The following is a 6,283-nucleotide window of genomic DNA, read 5'->3' on the forward strand; positions in this document are numbered from 1 at the left end:
GTATGTTTCCTTTTGCAAATTAAGCATTGTATAAAGTGTGACAACTTCAGAATATATTCTCTGTTCTTAAAATAGAGTGCCCTAAAACAGTGTTCTTAGGATCTGCAGAAAATCTAAACTTACTTCCAAATGTTTAATTCATGAGCAATAAAACTAAACATTTTTTTAAGTCAGGCATGATAGAGAACACCTTCAATCCCAACACTTGGGAGGCAGAAGCAGGCAGATCTCTGTAAGTTTTAGGCTAGCCTGGTCTACATATCAAGTTCCAGGTCAGCCAGGGCTGCAACAGAGACCTTGTCTCAAAAGCATAATAATCGCTGGGCATGGTGGCACACACCTTTGATTCCAGTGCTGGGGAGGCAGAGGCAGACAGATCTCTGTGAGTTCAAGGCCAGCCTGGTCTACATAGCAAGTTCTAGGCCAGCTGGGGCTTCAGGGAGACCCTGTCTCAAAAAGACCAAAAACCCCATAATTATTCTTTTTAAAGGAGGAAGAGAGGCGGGAGGAAAGCATGGAGGGAGAGAGGGTGGGATGGGGAGGCTCCGGGCCAACCCTGAGGCCACCACTGGGGGCTTCACAAAGCTGGATCTGGAAGATGGCCCCACCCTGAGTGCAGGGTGGAGGGATACAGACCTGAAGCACTTGTCACATGTAGGACCACCTAACAACACAAGGACAGAGGTGGCAACAGAGGTGGGATCAAGTAGGGTGGTCTGGGCAGGTCCTGCCCTAGGCTGAACCCCAGAGCTCCTGCCTAATTGTGTCTCAGCCCACTGGACAGCCCTCCTAAGACCCACCTTCCCAGTGGAACCTGCAGCTGATCATTATCTTGACCTGAAGGCCAGGCACATGCAGCGAGCAGGGAGCCAACCAGAGTCCCAGACTCTCAATCTGACAGGACCCCCACCACACACACACATACATACACACACCATGCCAGTCCCAAGCTGGGCTCCCAGTCACAGGGGTCCTTTGCAGGGTAGGGGTGAGGCCAACGTTCAAGAGGCAGTGAAGAGAGCTGGGAACGGATGGCACCAGTCTAAGGCAGGGGAAGGTGAAGCATCTGCCACTGACAAATGAAGCAGATTTGCCATCGCTCCCAGGTCTGGGCCAGAAGAGGGAGCAGTGTGCAGAAACACGCTGTCCTTGGAACTGTACTGAAGGCAGGCTGCAGAGGTCATTCCCAGGCAAGAGCACGCGTGGGAGAGCAGCAGTTGATCCTCTGCAGCCACCCCACCCCCACCCCAGGCTCCCAGGTGGGCCTCACAGCCCAGGACAGAACAGCAGGGAGCTGCAGATACACAGGCGGAGTATGGAGGCAGGTCGAACAAGCCATAGGAGGGTAGGAGGTGTCCTTCTACCTAAGGCTGGGCTGGGCTGCACACCCAGGCTGGTCCCATGTTGGAGAGAGGCCAACCCGACCCTCAGCCAGTACAGGAACTAAATCAGCTGCACCCAGAGGGGTTCAGACTGTGCCAGCCAGGGACTGAAACAAGAGGGGTCAGGATGAGAGGTTCACACAACTGTGAGGGTTCCTTCAGGAAAGCTGGCTGTCAGAGGGTCTAGTGTGGCAGGGACCACAGGGAAAACCCTCAGAGTTGCCCCCAAGCACAGCTAGGGAGCTACAAATCTGAGCCCCCAAATTTTCTGGTCTAAGCATGTCTCCAGGGAACAGGGAGAGGAAGTAGAGGAGGTGTGCCCTCCCAACCTGCAGGTGTTGCCTGGGGCTGAGCCCACCAGAAAAGAAAGGATCTTTCATGCACTTCCTAGCCCTCCTCAGTGATCATGGGGGCTCTCCCTCCACGGCCGGTCCATGCTCCGAGGCCCCGAGTTTGTCCTCCCTGTTCTGCCCACTGCCCATGTAGCAGTTTCTTCCTCCCTTGAAGCTACCAGAGTACTGCCACTCAGAGGAAAGGCCAGGCAGGGACAGGGGCACTGTGGGCAACAGGGGGTGCCCAGGGGGCATGTGGAAGGGGGCCAGACAAGGATCCCACCCCTCCTCTTTAGAGCTCCCCAGCCACGGAAGGAGTTTGGGAACTATCCCAACACCACCATCCAGCCATGCATCAAGGCTCAGAAATGGAAACAACCTGGCTTCCCACACTGCTCTCACCCAAAGCTAGTTCCCAGCACCCAGGGAAAGATGAACGGAGGGGCCAACTAAAAGGACATCTGCTGCCTGGCAGGTGTCTCCAAAGGCGGCTGGTGTCACTGGCAGGGGAGGGGCTGGCAAGCTAGACGCTCACCAGGCACCTGCCTGCACCTGTGCCCTCCACCCCTCAAGCTTGCATCCTAGCAGCCCGGGGGATGTCCCCACAGGATTAGCGGAGCTTTCCCTGGCACAGTTTGGGATCAGACAGAGCCTTGTGCTGGTCTCCTGGGTAAATGGGCAGATGTGGGGATGAGGCTGTGCCTCACTGAGCACAAGTCCTCATCAGGTCACACGACGTCTATTACTCCCGAAATGAGTTTTCATTTTTTGGTTGTTATCCTGAGCCTTTAACAGCTGAGCTATCCCTCCAGCCAAAAAATGACGGTTTTTAAAGCAGGAGCTCTGATACAAGCTGACATCAGCGGCCGGCTCAGCAAATGGCCACAAGGGGTCTCAGCACCACCTCGATGCGTTGGCCGATCTCATCTCCAGTCAACATGCCTGCTGCCCGACAGCCAGCTCTGCTTGACATGCTCGGCTGGGCTCCCAGTAGACAAGTCAGGCAAGTCCTCCGTAGGGCTCAGCCACACTAGCACACATACTAAGTGTTTTGCCTGCATGTATGTAAGTGCACCCGTATAGTGACCATGGAGGTCAGAAGAAGAGCATCAGATTCCCTGAACTGGAGTTACAGATGGTTGTTAGCCATCATGTAGGTGTTGGGAACTGAACCCAGGTCCTCTGCAAGGGCAGCCAATGCTCAACTGCTGAGCCCTCTCTACAGCAAAATGGGCCCTTTAGAGAAAGCTTAGAGTAAGGCGTGTGTGTGTTCGTTTGCACACAGAGTCTCACCGTGTAGCCTTGGCTGGCCTGTAACTCACTACACAGACCAGGGTGGCCTCAAATTCAGAGGTCTACATGCCTCTGTCTCCCAAGTACTGGGACTAAAAGTATAGCACCACCACACTTAAGTTTAGAGCAAGGTTTATGACCCATCGCTGTCACAATACTGCAGTGTCCTGTGGGAACTATGCCTGATAGGGAAAGGGCCCCGAGTCTAAGGGCTAGTGCTCCACAAATGACAGCTCGGGGAGTGTAGACTGAGTAACTTTGCAGGGGGCTTCTGTTCCTTTGTCCCTAAGAGACTATGGGCTTGAGGTATGCTTGCCAGCTCATCTCTACCCTCCAGGCAGACATGCCCAACTAAACTGTGGTAGCACTCGAACCCCATGCTCAGTTATCAGGACCCCATGGGATGATTGGTGTCCACCTACTCCTCACACTTTGTTCTACCAAACCTACAAACTTGGCACCTCCTCCATAGACTGCACCAGCCTCTACTGCTATGACTGGGGCTGAGCATTCATTTTGCTTAGAACCATTAATATTTACTTTCTGTAAAATAAGCAGTTTTCCCATCTGTTGGCGCCCCCCCCCACGCTTTAAATTTATTTTGAGACAGGGTCTCCCTGTAGCCCCTATGTAGACCAGACTGATCTCATAGAGACTGGCCTGCTTTGGCCTGCTTGTTGCTGGCTTTCTGAAAAGTTTATATAATCTTTACTGGTCAAGGATGTGCTGGGCTTCTGTGATTTGAATCAAAAATATTCTACTTAATTGGCCTTTTGACACTGACAAACGTTTTATTGTTTGCCAAATCTTCCATTTTCAATTTTTTTTTTTTCCTTTTTCTGGTCTTTTTGACACAGGGTCTCCCTGTAGCCCCAGCTGGCCTGGAACTTGCTATGTAGACCAGGCCTGCCTCTGCCTCCCAAGTACTGGGACTAAAGGTGTGCACCACTACACCCAGCACCCATTTTCAAAATTTATCAATCAGTATTTTCACTTATGGCTCCCAAGGCAAAAATCAGTTTTTTTTTAAGTGTATGAGTGGATTGCCTGCATACATGTAAGTGTACTTGTGTCATGCAATGCCTGTAGAGATCAGAAGAGGGCGCCAGACTGGAACTGAAATTACGGATAGTTGTTAGCTGCCATGTGGGTGCTGGGATTTGAACCTGGGTCTTCTGCAAGAACAACCAGTGTTCTTAACTGTTGAGCCATCTCTCCAGCCCCTGTTTTTTTTAATATATTTTATTTACTACTTTTATGTATATGAGTGTATTGCCTGCATGTATGTAAGTGCACCCATGTCATGCAAAGACTGCGGAGGCCAGAAGAGGGCATCAGATCCCCTGGAACTGGAGTTAAGGACAGTTGTTAGCTGCCACATGGGTCCTGGGAACTGAACCCAGGTCTTCTGGAAGAACAGCCGGTGTTCTTAACTGCTGAGCCATCTCCAGCCCCAGAATCAGGTTTTTAAGAACATCCCCACTCTATGGCTATAAATGAACATGCTGTTGTCTCCCCCTTACACCCTGGATTTTTAATAGTTTCCTTTTGTAAAGCCAATCAACCTACTTATTGATAAAGTAAATGTACAGAGAAAAACAAAAGAATTGGGCCGAGACACAAGCGGAGAGAAGCAGGGGATGAGGGCAGCTGGACCTGGTGAGGGAGGGACCACAGTGCCTTGAGAATTGAGTGTTGCCAGAGGTGGCGAGGCTGGGCCTAGGCCTAGGCTGGTCTAGGCTGGGTGACTCCCCACCCTCCAAATTCCCATATCATAATCCAGAGACCCCTGGCCAGCAGACACAGGAAAGGAGAGGGGCTATAGAGGCCCAGAAGCATACACAGCTGTTTGAGGGGTTCAGAAGATGACAGGCTCTGACGATGTCTAAGAAGCCTTGGCAGGTCCCTGGTCTGCTTCTAAACAAGCCCACTGACAAGCAAGCAAGAAAGCCCCCAGGGTCACAAGTTATGCTTCACCAGAAAGTACATCTAAGCCAACCCCAACTAAAAACCACCATAAAAGCAAAATGAACTGTCATGGGCCCATGGCCTCACTACTGGACACTGGGTCCCACCATCCTTCTGCTCTTCCTGCCACAAGAGGCCTAAGTAGGAGTCGTCTCTTTCTGACCATCTGACATTTACCAGTTGTAAAGGGAAACAACTGCAGGCCCGAAGAGGTGTTTCTATCACATAACAAATGTTCAGGCCCATGGGAACCCTGCAAGAAATTGCTGCCTTGTGCCTCTACTGTGCTCAACACAGTCTAAAATAGCTGCCCTAGATCATCCATTATATCAACGTTCCAATCATCACAAAGGGCTGGAGAGATAGCTCAGCGGTTAAGAGCACTGGCTGCTTTTGCAAAGGGCCTGGGTTTGGTTGTCAGCATCCCATGTGGCAGCTAACAACCATCCGTAACTCCAGTTCCAGGGGATCTGACACCTTCTCCGGGCCTCCATGGCACACTTATATACACGCAGGCTGTCCTAGTTTGTTCTTCATTGCTGTGACAAAATATTCTGACCAATACCAACTTGAGGGGGAAAGGGTTTATTCAGCTTACATCTCCCAGGTCGCAGTTCATCAGGGAGCCCAAGGTAGGAACTCAGGGCAGGAACCTGGAGCACAGGCTATGGAGGAATGCTGCTTATGGCTTGCTCTCCTGGCCAGTGATCAACCTGCTTTCTTATACAATACAGGACCATGTGCCCAGGGGTGGCAACACCCACAGTGGGCTGGGCATCCCACATCACTCAACAATCAACAAAATGCCCAACAGAAATTTCCGCAGTTCAGTCTAATGGACACAATTCCTCAACTGCGTTTTTGCCTAACCAGGTGTGTCAAGTTAACAATTAAAGCTATCCAGCACACATACCCTTTGAAATCCAGCAGGTTTTTTAAAAATATGTTGTTTTTTATTTTTATTGTATGTGTATGAGTTTATTGCCTACATATATGCAAGTGCACTCATGTCGTGCAGTGCCTATGGAGGTCAGAAGAGGGCGTTGTATTCCCCTGGAACTGGAGTTAAGGATGGTTGTTAGACATGTGGGTGCTGGGATTGAAACCCAGGTCCTTTGCAAGAGCAGCCAGTGCTCTTAACTACCAAGCCAACTCTCGAGCCCATGAAATCCATCAGTTTTATTTAAGACAAAAAGTCAAGAAATTGCTACCTGGACATGAATCTTGACCAGCTTATTCTGCTTATTTGATTTTATATAGATAGAATTACTGAATATTGCATATTAATTCTTAAATTAAAATACTTTT

Source organism: Nannospalax galili, unplaced genomic scaffold (assembly GCF_000622305.1).
Source record: "Nannospalax galili isolate Female #2095 unplaced genomic scaffold, S.galili_v1.0 scaffold237, whole genome shotgun sequence".
Taxonomy (NCBI): Eukaryota; Metazoa; Chordata; class Mammalia; order Rodentia; family Spalacidae; genus Nannospalax; species Nannospalax galili.